Source organism: Equus asinus, chromosome 13 (assembly GCF_041296235.1).
Source record: "Equus asinus isolate D_3611 breed Donkey chromosome 13, EquAss-T2T_v2, whole genome shotgun sequence".
NCBI classification, from domain to species: Eukaryota; Metazoa; Chordata; class Mammalia; order Perissodactyla; family Equidae; genus Equus; species Equus asinus.
In genome coordinates, this window is record NC_091802.1 from 20,506,875 (window position 1) to 20,520,419 (window position 13,545).

General features: G+C 52.6%; 1 pseudogene; it reads right to left on the reverse strand.

Annotated features, from left to right (window-relative positions):
• Nucleotides 1–1,746: 1,746 nt before the first annotated feature.
• Nucleotides 1,747–8,260, reverse strand: LOC123276174 (nitric oxide synthase, inducible-like; annotated as a pseudogene).
• Between the last annotated feature and the right edge of the window lie 5,285 nt (nucleotides 8,261–13,545).

Genomic DNA, 13,545 nt, shown 5'->3' on the forward strand with positions numbered 1-13,545 from the left:
GCAGGAAACTTGGGAACAGAAGTGAACCCAGGAAATAGCCCCGAGATGGGCCAAGGGCTGGGCCAGAGACCATGGGGTCTGAGGCAGGGCTGGGAGGCCAGATGGCAGGGCCAGCTCATCAGAACCCCTTGTCCTAGTGGGAGGAGGCAGCAGGTGGGGTCAGGAGAAGCTGACTCGGAAGAAAAGCCTGTTTATGGGGTTCTGCTGTGGGCCCCTTGGCCTTAGTATTTGGGGTGTGTTGGGGAAAGTGGCTCCGTGTGTGGGGTTCTGCCCGCCGCTGAGCCAGTGCAGGGGGCCCGGGTCTGTGCCCACATGATGCCAACACGTCCTGCCACCTCCATCAAGAGTCTAGCGCCTCGGGAACCAGGGTGGGGCTCAAAGCGTAGTCCTCAGCCCAGCAGCAGCAGCACCTGGGAGCTTGTTAGAAACGCAGCAGCTCGGGCCCGGGGCAGACCTGCTGGGTCAGAGTCTGCACTGTAACGAGAGCCCAGGGGGTTTGCATACACGTAGGAGGGTGAGAGGCAAGAGGCTAGGTGACCACGTTCTTGACCTTGTCCTGGATGCCCTGCTGGACACTGGAGGCTGGCATGTCCCTCTCTCCACACCCCCACCCCCCTACCATCTGAGTAGGAGCGGGGAGGGGAGAAGTGGGCAGGGAGCCAATGAAGCAGAGACCAAAGCCAGGCTGGGGCCAGATTTGTCCAGACCCCACTGAGCCCCCGGCTGAGTTCCTTCCTCGTTCTCACTGGAGAAGGAAACCTGGCTCAGCCCCTGAGAAGCCTTCCCCAGGGAAGATGTGTGTCCTTCACTCTCTGTCCAGTCCTTTACACACAGCCCGACCTCACCTGCTTTCTCACCCAGACGCCAAATCCTTGTTGGCTACACCCACGTGCCACAGGCGGCCCCCAGAGCAAAGTACAGTGACTTTCTAAGTCGGGGTGTGGTCCAGGCCTTCACTAGAGAGCTGGCATCCCGTGCAATGGCACCTGCCACAGCCCCAAGGGAGAGGCCTCCTGGGGGAGGTGAGCTCAGGCCCTGCAGGCGAGCCTGTGCTCCCTCAGCCCATCCAGGCTCTCAGATGTGCACACAACTCCATGTGCTGCCCCTGTACCTGGGGGCCATTTCAGAGAAGCAGTGTGGCCAAGCTGGTACGACCCATTGTGGGGGATATTTGTCCAGGCTGTGGCACCACCGGTGCCCACTCCTACATAATTTAGGGCTGCTTTCCCTATAAAACAACTGCTCACACACACACACACACACACACACACACACACACACTGTGGTTAAAATACAATGCATTTCACATAAATATCTTCATCAAGGAGTCATACAAGGAAGGTCCAAGTGCCTGTCAGGAGCAGACTTGGGTTTGCTTTTCTTAAATACAGACTCATAAATAACTGTACTTGGGGCAGCTAATACAGAGTGGTACGACAGCTGCCTGGTGGTCACTCCAAGAGGTGCAATCAGAAACAGGTTCCATCTGCTCCCACTCGATGTGCCTGGCATTGCAGATTGTCTCCAAGGGACCAGGGAGACCCAACTCTCCATTATCCAGGGACGGGTGGACTCAAGACAGACAGGAGGTTCCACTCAGTCCAGGCTACGACTTGGTATGTGGTCAAGAAAAGGGTTGGGGGGAAGGAGATGGGGAATAAGATGTGAGGCTGGGGATAATTTCCCTCCATCTCCGCAGGCTGTAATCCAGAGTTGGCTCCGTCACTGAATTCTGTGGCAGCAGCTTTAACTTTTCCCTGGGGCTGATGGCACTCTGGGATGGCTGGGCTGCCCTGTGGCCCCATCCTTTCTCAGCTTGTAGGGAACTGTGGCACCAAAGATGTCTTCATGGTAGCGCTTCTGGCTCTTTACAGGGAAACAGAGACCAGGGTGTCAGCTCTGTTGCTCCAGCCACCTCTCGTTCATCAGGTCCAGGCTGGGACGAGCCCCTGGGGTTCCCCACTTCCCTGTCACATGTACACCCCTGAGCCATTGCCTTCCCACTGCCGAGCCTAGATCATGTGGGATCTAAACTGGGATCTTTCCCTCCCATCGGCGCCTGCTGTGATGTGGACGTCTAAGCGTCTCCCCAAGCTTATGATGAACAGTGAGGCCTGCCCAGAACTTGTCCCTCCAGAGGCTCCAGGAAATGTGGCTCTGAGATAAATGCATTTGGGACATGCTGCGTACTTGCTACCACCTTGAAGTGTCACGATGCACAGAGTATGTTAGAGGCTCTGAGAAGTCTTGTCATAAAGCAAGGCATTTGCCTCTGTTGAACTAAATAACAGACCAGGATGCACAGTCAGGCCTCTCACTGCCCGGCCAGCCCTGACCTCCAGCCACCTGTAGGATTCCTTTGGGGTCCAGGACTGTTCTGAGCCCGACTCTCGAGTCCTAGCTCCCTGGCCCGTGTCCTTGACCTCCATCCCTAGTCCACACGCCAGCTGCTGTGCCTTAAGCTGGAAAAAATGGCCCCTGCCCAGCTCCTCACTCAGACTCAGATTAGCAGCCACCAGCTGCTTCAGGTTGTGGGTCGCGTCCCGGGCAATGCGCACGTCCCCACAGACATAGATGTGGCCTTGCTCCTCATGGAGTACGTGAGGCACCTCGCCAGCCAGCTGCTGGCGCAGCATGTCTTGAACGTAGACCTGAAACCAGAGGAGATGGTGGGTCCCGGCCCCTGCCGCTGGGTGAAAAGCTTGCAGTCGGGCCTGCTGGCCATGGGGAGGTGGGCAGGGGCATGATGGGCTGCACCCTCAGGAGCAGAGTGAGCACCCTCCCAGCCAGGACCTTGCACAGGGACCAGTATTGGGATGCGGAGGTGCACTGACACCCTGACTGGCAAGGGCTGGGCTGGGACTGTGGTGATGGACTGTCACAAGGAGCTGACCATCCAGTGGGGCTCCTGGATTGATTCAGAATTCACCATGCTTCAAAGAGGCATCACTCGAGCCATTTCCCCTGCCCAGTGAGGCCCAGGTACCCACCCCCCATAGAAGGGAGCCTCTCGGGGCCGACTGTCCCTGGGAACCCCACTGTCATTCAGAGCAGGGCACAGAGCCCTGGGCTCCCCATTACACAGAAGCCCAGAAGTCCATCGGCGACTCTCTGCTCTTGTTCCACACAAGATGCCCGTGACCTCAGCAATAGGCGTGGAGCAGTGGATCTGTGAGGAGCTCTGATGGGGCAAATTCACAAGGAATGAGCCAAGAATCAGTCCCAACTCCCCAGGCTCACACGGCAAAGTGCCCCCTGGGGCAGTAGAGCCCACAGGCCGTGGTGGGAGCAGCAGCTGTCCTCCAGCCTTGCTGTGCTTGAGCGTGAAGCTGGCCTGGACCAGCTCTCCCTGGGTAGTCACATATCCTGGGAGGAGGACCTTCATGGGGCTGGGCACTGGGATGAACCCACTATGTGCCCCTGACTGGATCCTGAACGTCTCAGGCCCTGTCTCTTCTCCTGGAAGAGTGAACGTAATATCTACCCGCCTCCCTTTAGAGCTGAGGAGATGAAGGCTCAGAGGTGTGAGGGGCGTGTGGGGAGCCAGGCATCCCCCATAGTCTGAGCTTTGAAGGCTCCCCCACGACCCCAGCAGCTGCTGCCTTTACCTTGGGCTGGCCAGGCGGGTGAGGACAAGCTGTGTGCACCTCATGTAGCACCCCTTTCCGGGCCATTTCCAGCATCTCCTCCTGATAGAGGTGGTCCTCATCTGGGTGGCTGCACCCGAACATCAGGGTCATGGGGCCACCTTGGAGCCCTGCAAGACCCAGCGGGGTGCAGTTACCAGGGTGGCCACCAAGGGCAGGTCCCGGCTCAAGGCCTGAGGAGCTGGGGCCTCAACCTGAAATCTCATTTCATCCCCCTAAGCATCCAATGTAGTACTTTCCCACTTTACAGATGAGGAACCTGAGGCCCAGGGTGTTCAGATCACTTGTCCACACAGGCTGAGGCAAAGTTGGGAGAGGGGCCAGTGACTGTTTGTTGGGTGGTGGCACAACTCTCCCACAGCTCCAGTCCTGCTCCCAGGCGGGTGCTGGTCAACAGGTGCCCCCTTCCCACCTCCAAGGAGCCCTCCAGCTGTACCTCTCTTCTCGGCATCATGGAGCCACTGCAGTCAGAAACTGCAGAAGTAGGCGATGCCCATGCTAGGCCCGATGAGGGTGCAAGGATGGGAGTGGTCCTCAGGGAGCTAGAAGCCACCGTCACTGAGGGGGACAGAAAGAGAGAGGCCCCAGTCCTCAGGCACTGTCGACTGATGCACACACAGGAGAAGGACTGAGGACCTGGGGGTGTGGTTAGGGGTCATAGTGGTGGGGGGATGGAGACAATGAGCTCAAATAATTTTTCTCAACTCCTGCAGGCTGCTTCATTCCCCTGTCTAGAGACACCGTCACTTCACCATGGGGACCCTTTGAGAAAAAGCTGGGCCTCATTGTTCCCTGGGCTCCACCACCACTGGCATCTCTGTCCATGCCCCTGCTAGAGACTTGGCCATACTCTATAGCAGGAGATAGAACGGAGAGGCCCAGTGTGAGCCCAGTGCCTTCTCATGGGCTAAGGGGCCCAGAGTGGCACCTAAACCCCAGATCCCTCCCTTTCAACCCAGAAGTCCCACGGCCCAGTGACTCCACATTGGACAAACCAGAGGGGGACTTACCTCCGCACAAAGCAGCTCACGGGGTCAAGCAGCTTAAGGCTACAGAACCATGTGCTGCAGATGCCCTGGTGCAGGGGGGCCCTGGCCATCGGCAGGGATAGGACAGATCTGACAACATCGCCCCCTAGCGCCCGTGCGGCACCTGTCCCAGCAGCTCCTGCCACACTGACTTGCCTCCTCCAACAGCCCACTCAGGAGCTCTGCCGGCTTTAAGGAGGGGCTGTTTTCCTCCTGGTTCTGAGATCCACCCTCTATACACCCAGAGCTGGTAATGGCTGGAAGGGACCAGAGAGTCTGAAAACCTCTCCTTTGGCCACTTCAGAAACTGGGTCTCAGAGGGAAAATGACCTGTACAAGGTCACTCAGGCAGCAGTGGAGTCAGGTCACAGCTCGGCTTCCCCGACTCCTACTCCAGTGCTCCCTCCAAGAGTTTCTCTGGGACTCGCCCAGCCTGGCACTCAGCTCCAATGACAGTAGCATAAAGTGGTCCCACAGGGTGGCCACAGTCATTGCCTCAGAGTGTCTCTATGAGTATAGCCCTTGCTGGTAGGAGGCCTGGATGGTGGACAACGTGCTGAGCATTCAGTTGCTCTGAAATGTCTCTGTCTCCTCGAGTGTCCCCTCCTGGGCTTGTGGAAGCTCCATCTTTCTCTGGGTTACATTCCATTCCCAACGGCCCAGCATTATAGGGGACCTCCACCCAACTTGAGAAGTCCCTTTGGTTTTCCTCTGGATGGAATCTTGCTCTCAAAGCATGTGCCTGCCTGTCCTCTCTTGATCTGATGATGGAGACTTGGTCTGGGCTGATGGTCTCCGGCAAAGCAATTAGGCCTCTGCCCAGTTTTTAGAAACTGTGTGACTGTGCTGCTCCCAGCACAGAGGGCTCTGAGGTGTGGGCCAGCTCCCAGGTTTCCAACCCAGGCAACGCTCAGTTATGGAGGGCACAGCAGGGGCACGGTTCATCCAGCGGAGGAGCCCGCCCTAATTGACAAGGTTTGGACCTTCCAGCCTATGTGAGCCCATCCCTCATCCTCTGCCCTCACAGCCCCTGCGCTCCTCTTCCTAGCACCCACATAATGAGTCGTCTATTTCCATGCTCTCTCTTCATTGTCCCCTCTAGATGGGAAGCTCCATGAAGCAGGGGCAACATGCGCTGTTTCCACCATGGTGCCAAGCACAGAGACCTGTGAAATACATCACTGCTGAGTGAGTGAGTGAGGGAGTCAATGAACAATCCGGACAGAATCACCCCTGTTTTTGGCTGGACTTTCAGGAAGATGAAGACTCATTGGGCTCCCACTAAGAAACAAGCCTGGAGCTTAGGAAGTTTTAGAAGATGGATGGCTTAGATGAATGGATAAATGGACATAGTGACAGATGAGTAGCTGAATGAATAAATTAATGGGAGAATGCGTTAACTCACCTGCTGCTTTCTAGGCCCAAGTCTTTGCAAAAGGTGCTGAATATCATTATTACTATCATCTTCCTAGCTAATTCGATCCCACTAAATCGTCCTCACAGTAGTATGACAGCAGAGTGAAGCAGGATGGTTAAGAACTTGGACTCAGCAGTCAGACAACTTGGGTTTGAATCTCACTTATTACCTGCTAATAGTATGGCTTTACGCAAGTGGCTTAACCTCTTTGTGCCTCAGTTTCCTCACCTGTAAAATGCACACAGCCCCATCTCACATGGTTACCGATAATACACATACAAAAGGGTTAGCTCAGCGCCTGGTTCATAGTAATCTCTCCCTCACACCTCCTCCTTCTGTGAACAGCAAAGGTGAGTGTTTAACACATGAGGAGACAAAAGCTCAGAGATGTTGGAGAGCTGTCTGTAAATAGCAGAGTTGAACGGCCCCAGAGCCTCTGCCCCAGCCTTACCTCAGGTGTGGTACGGGAGCACAGCTATGGTGAGGTGGACCTCTGTGGGTGTGCGGTCCCTGGAGGAGCTGATGGAGTAGCACCGGGGTTTCAAAATATAGAGATGGAAGGGGAGGAAGCCAGCAGACACCCGCAGGGACGGGGAACTCTTCCAGGACGTCCAGGAATGTGGGGCTGTTGGTGAACTTCCACTTGTTGTACTCCGAGGGCTGAAAGCCAAGAGCAGTGTGAGCCACTCAGGGTTCCTGCCCCACACTGAGGGAAGAGGCTGTCACAATCCGGTATTAATTCATTGTTTTATTCATTCCCTCCCTCAACAAACACTTGGAAGTTCCAGGCGCTGTCCAGGGTGCTGAGTTGACAAAGCTGGAAATGGAACCATTCAGGTATTGGGGGAACTCAGGCCAGCGAGTAGCATTTACTGAACTCGTGTGCTCGGAACTTCACTGTCAGCCACTTGTGGGCAGGAGTCAGATCTTTACTATAATCTAATTTGGGGCTGGGCTTTGAAATCATACAGAACTGGGTTCAAAGTTTGACTGGATTCGAACTGTGGGACCTGGCCCCAATTACTTAATCTTTGTCACATGAGGATAGTATAACCTACCTTCAGGGGATGCTGTGAGAATTAAATGAGAAATTGTGTGCCAAGTTAATACACTGTACCCACAGGATAATGGCAGTGGAGGTGCCTGGAATCAGCATAATTAGCTATGAAGGTGATAGTAATAACGATATTCAGCACCTTTTGCAAAGACTTGGGCCTAGAAAGCGGCAGGTGAGTTAATGCATTCTCCCATTAATTTATTCATTCAACTACTCATCTGTCACTATGTCCATTTATCCATTCATCTAAACCATCCATCTTCTAACACTTCCTAAGCTCCAGGTTTGTTCCAGGCTTGGGGAATACAAGACAGACGAGAAATAGCAGCTCTCCTTTGCTAGCTAATTTCTGAAGAAGCACTTCAGTTGTGTCCTGGAGACACTCAGAAAAATTCAGTTCAGTCAATGCAACTGTGTCCTAGAGATGGGATGAGAGAAGATGCCTGACGTCTCACCAGCCTTGGACAGTCTCACTTTGGAAAGCTGGGGTGGATCCCCATCAGAGCTTAAAGAACAGCTCTGAGCTCTGGCTCCCCCAACTCTGGAACCCTGTCCCTGCCTCACCGGCCAGCCCTGACCTTCACCTGACACGGGGTCTCCAGCCTCTGGTCTTGGCCTCTGGGCCAGCTTTCAGAGCAGCAGCTGGTTTGGGGGAGTTGTGATGTCCAGGAAGTAGGTGAGGGCCTGGCTGAGAGCAGGGAGGCAGCCACTTGTCCTTGACCCAGTAGCTGCCTGGATACAGATGGAAGAAATCGGAATGGAAAATGAAGCCCCACTGAGGCCTCTGGAGCAGACACTGTCCTCCTTCCAGCTGCAGGGGAGAGAAGACCCTGAAGTCCTGGCTCCATCAACATCAAAAGAGCTCATGTGCCTGACTCATGTTCAGAAAAGTGGTGCCCAGAAACAGGGCTGCCAGGGAAGGGTGATCAGCAGCCCTCCAAGTTGACACGATCCTGCAAAACTAATCATGCACCAGAGTCCTGTCCCTCTCTGACCCAGATCTGAACTTTAGCAGGACTCCCACTGGTGAACTACAGACTCACAGTGACTAAATCCACCAAACACCGATGTATGCCACAGAGGCCAGGTGTCCATTCAGAGAAGAGCCCATGACTGCAGGCCCCTGGGGTGCCACACCCAGAGGTGCTGGGTGAGCAGCAAAGCAGCGCAAAGTGAGGGGGCAAGTCGCAAGGAGTCTCCAGAGGCAGTTTACAGGGTGGTCACAGTGTGGACACTGGAGCCAGGAGATGCGGTTTCAAACTCTGGCTCTCCACTTACTAGCTGGTGACTGAACCCTCTGAGCCCTGGTCCCATCTCTGTGAATGAACATGATCACAAAACCTGTCTCTCTGGGCTTGTACGAGCATTGTCTGAAATACTACATGTGTAATGGTACTGTGTCTGGTAAACAGGTGCTCCATAAATGGTAAAAATATTAGTATTATGTTATTTCATCTAGAAAGAAGGCCTGATGAGCCACATCTGTCTCCCTACAGTCGTAATGACTCCCTGTCCCCTTGTCCCCGAGTTTCAGGCTCTCTCATTTTCTCCTGGACAGTGGGGATCAATGCCAGACTCTGCTTCTCTGACCGTCACTTTCCTATTGTGGCCACTCTCCTTAGGGGGGCACAGTCTTTGGAGGTGTTATTATCACTGAGGACACCAAGGCCAGAGAGCTAGTCCTCTGGGCTGGGAGGCCCGTGATCGTTGATTTCATTAGTTCTCCTCTCCTGGGGCCAGTCACCCCCGTGCTATGCTCCCCACACAGACTGAGAGCCTTCCCTCGGCACAGGAAGAGGGTGCTCTGGACCCTCCCTAGGACAGTATCTGTCCCCGGGGAGGATGGCCAGGAGGAGCCACACTCGCCTGTCACCTGTGACCTGCCCCTGCCCATTGCCCAGGGAAGTTGGGGGCAAATGAGACCCTTCATGGTGAAACAGAATGAAATTAGATGGCATGAAAATGCACTGAGGTTATAAACTCTGGGATCCGAGGAGACCCTCAGGGTGTGTTAGCCCCCTTCTCTGACCCTCTGGACACATGTGCATTAGCCTGTGGGACGTGGATGTTCCTCCACCCCTGCAGTTATTTGGTGCCAGGAATTGTGACGGTTGCATGTGTATCCACTCATTTGTTCTTCACAACAACCCCACAAGCAAGGCTCTGTTACTTCTATTGTAGAGACAAGGGAAGAAATCCTGAGAGGTTGACTCCTGTGCCCAAGGTCACAGCTAGTGAGTGGTGGGTCAGGGACTTGAACCTTCAGAGCTCACCCTTTTTACACTGTTTCCACATTTCTCTATTATGTCACTAAGCAAGCTGCACACACAGGTCTGTTGTGGGGACTAAGAGACGATGCATGTAAAATGCTGGCATATACTAATTACCTAACAAACACCAGCCGCTACTATTATTATTATAATAATACTGATTATGAATATTGCTGCTTGTCTGCCTCCTGTTCTAGGTAATGTGCTGTCTGAGCTTCACTGAGTTTCCTTCCCCGGATAGTTTAAATCCCTCTCCTCAGGCCGAGACCTGCCCTGCTGGGCTCTGCTAATGAGAGCTCAGCTGGAGGGAGGAGCGGGAAGGGGCTGGGGGCCAAGCCAGGGGGAAGCCTGCCACCCTGCCCTGCCAGGGTCCCTTCTCTGCCCCAACTAGGGGTCCTCATGTCCTTCCCCTTCCAAGCCAAGCCTCCTCCCTCCTTCCCCTTTCCTCCAAAGAAATGTTCAGTTTCCATTCCTGATGGAGGAAGGAGTGACTCAGGCAGCAGCCCCTGTGGACAAAGGGCAGGCCTGGGTGCAGGTGGGGCTCATCACTGGGTCTCAGGGAGTCAGTCCCAGGAAGCCCGCCTGCCCTTTGATTGGCCCTGTCCACAACGTGGGTACCAGAGCCCTTGTGAGCCTTTGCCAAGCAGAGGCTAAGAGAAGGAGCGTGAGAGTTGGAGCAGGGCCTTCTCTAAGGCAGCGGGATGATTCTTCTGTTGGAGCATGTTGTCCGCATGCCGATGCTCCCCCTTGAATTCCCAGGCCAGTGGGAGAGTCAGCCCAGGCCTGGAGGTGGTCCGGTCCAGGCTGGAAGACGATTCGGCGACCTCATGTTGCATGGTCTCTCCTGGGTGACATATGGCATCTCTCCATCCTCACCATCTCTCCTGCTGACATACAGAAGGGCCGGTTCTGTGCTTTTTTTTTTTTTAATTTTGAAATACACATGGGATTGAGCTCCTTGGGCCTATCTGAGGCTATTTCTTAGAAATTTGAGGTGGACTTCACAGTGAAAAGCATAGCACCACATGTATAGAATGGTGAGTTTGACAAGTACATACATGCAAATAGCCCCTTCTCTTATTGAGATAGAGATCGTTTCTATCACCCCAGAAAGATCCCTCTGGCCCCTTCACAGGCCACCCCTACTCCTCCAGTGGCAACCAGTCTGATGTCCTTCGTCACAGATTTCTTGTGTCTGTTCTAGAACTTCCTATGAACGGAAGCATTCAGTGTGCACATTTTGTGTCTGCCTTCTTTTTCTCAGCAGAACATTTTCTCTCTTGTTCATCAGCGGTTTGTTCTTTTATTACCGCATGGTGTTCTGTTGTATGACCGCACTAGGATTGTTCATACATCTGCTTTGCGTTGGACACTTGGGCTATTTATGTGTAAAGCTGCGAAGAAATTGTTGCACAGATCTTTGTGTGGACATATGAGTTTATTTACTTTGAGTACATACCTAGGGGTGGATTTTCTAGGTTATAAGGAAGTCATGCTTAACTTTACGAGAAAGTACCAGAACAATTTGCAATGTGGGTCACCGTTGTGGTGTGGTTTACCACTCTCCCCAGCAGTTAGTGAAGGTTGCAGTTGCTCCACACTCTTGCTAACATTTGGTGTTGTCAGTCTTTATAACTGTAGCGATTTTAGCCGGGTGATGAACAGGAGTTTTTAATCTGATGAAATCTATGTTACCTTTTTTTTTCCTTCATGGTTGTGAGGTTTTGGGTGCTGTGTGGGAAGGCCTTGCCCATCCTCAGGATACAGGTAGCCTCCTCTATTTCTTTCCTAAAGGCTGTATAGCTTTAGGTTTTACATTTCCATCTATGATCCATTTCTAGGTTATTTTGTGTGTGTGGTGAGCTGTGGATCAAAGTTCGCTGTTTTCCATATACGTAACTAGAGTGTGTAGCAGCAGTTGTTAAGAAGGGTTGCCTTTGCACATTGAGTTGCTTTGGTGTCTTTGTTCAAAATCAATTGACCAAATAAGTGTGGGTCTGTTTCAGGACTCTCTATTCTGTCTGACCAAATTGTCTGTCTTCACAGCAATACCTTACCATCCTGCTTAGGCTAGCATTAGAGTAAGTCATGGAATCAAGATAGTGTAAATGATCTCTGTTTCTCTTTGTTTAAAGATTGTTTTCATTCATCTAGATCCTCTAACGTTTCACATAAATCTTAGAATCAGCTTGCTAATTCCCCCCAACCCTCAAGAACACAGCCTGCTGAGATTTTGATTTCATTTTGATGTGTGCTTGAGAAGAAGGTATATCCTACTACTGTTGAGAGCACAGTTCCATAAATGACAACTACATTGGGGTGATAGTGTTTAAATCATCCAACTCTTTAGAGATTTGCTGTCTATTTGTTCTATAGATTATTGATTGGTTCCAGGACCCCCACAGATACCAAAATCCACAGATGCTCAAGTCCCAAGGGTGGGGTAGCTGGGTGCGAATTAGGGGACAGCAAAGGAAGAGTACGGTCACTCACTCAGTCAGTTATCTAGGTCACCAGGGCTTTGTGAAAGAGAGAACCTCATGTGTAGGGACAGAGCAGTTCCTCATCTGGTTGTTTTGCAAGCAGTTGTGTCATCCAGCCTGGCAATACGTTTATTTGAGATGGGTATCTTTGAAACGGATGCCTCAGCGATCCAAAGCTTATCGTCAGGCACTCAACCACCTTTTCCACAGCAGTCGCACCATTTGACCTGCCCATCAACAGTGCCCAAGGCCGCCTCCTCCACATCCTCAGCAACCTGTCATCTTCTGGTTTTTTGACAGTCGCCATCCTAAGGGGTGTGAAGTGGCAGACTCACACTTTGCACAGACCCTTCGGTCTACAGTGCAGAGAACAGAGAGCGTCAGACACGTGTCAGGGACTTTGACTGACAGAGCTCTGAGATGGAACTTTCCCAAGGGCTGCCTCCCACCTCCTTTAGCCCAGAGCGAGGCCCAGGTACTGGATCGTGGTGACCCCACAGTGATGCCAGGCTGCCCAGGTCAACTGTGCCCTGGCACTCTGTCTTGAAGATGCCTCCCTACTGTCTTAATTCATCCGAAAACTCACTAGCCTTGGGTTTGACTGTCGTCCCTCCCTGCAGGCTGGGGGCAGAGGTCCCTGGGGCTCTCCTTTATGGGCTAGAGTCACTGTGACTCACCACCAAGGTATGTGGTGACCCCAAAGTGCTTGTGGCTGGTACTCTAGCTGTCCCTATATATCCCTGCACTCTGGGAGTTTTTTGGTTTTTTTAACAGAACTTTATTGAGATATTATACAGGTAGAGTAAAATGCACGGATCTAGTTTGCTGGATAAGTTTTTACCTATGTAAAACAGCTTCATGACCAGCATCCAGATCAAGCTCAAAACCTGCCAACCCCAGAAGGCTTCTGAGGCCCCTCCAAGGGAAATCGCTATTCTGACCTGTGAGCACAGCACATGCTCACGTGTGTCTGACTTCTTCTGCTCGACTGTGAGCTTCATTGATGTTGTTTCCTGTGTCTGTGGCTCATATTCCATCATATGAATACTGCAATTTGCTTCTTCTTTTCCTTGGTGGTGAACATTTGTGTTGTTTCCAGTAGGGGACTCTGGTGAGTCAAGCTGGTATGAACATGTGTATGTGTCTTTACCTCTCTTGGGTAAATATCTAGGAGTAGAATAGCCAGGACAAGGATAAGTAGATATTTGAACTTACCGCAATCCACCAAGAAGTTTCCAAAGTTATATTATTTTACATTCCAACCAGGTAGTGAATGGGAGTTCCATATCCCAATGATAACATTGTCCCTGTGGTCCCTGGTGTCAGCAAGGATTGCAAAGAATTTCCCCCCTGTTCCCTCCTTTCTGCTCCAGCTGTGCCTTCTGCCCCTTAAATCCAGTCAAATTCTGGTGGATCCAGGAATATGGTGGGGATGGAGGGTAAGTAGGGGGGACATGTAGCTTCAGTCTATGGGAGCACCTCAGAGAAGTCAGTCTTTGCAAATTCTGGTGCATCGAGTGAAGGGTAAGAAGGAAGACGGGTGCAGACAGATGTGCGGCCCTGGGGCGCCTTCTACCCACTGGGGCCTGAATGACCCTGAACTTCTCATCCCTGGCTTGACCCCTGGGCCTCTCCCTAGCTCA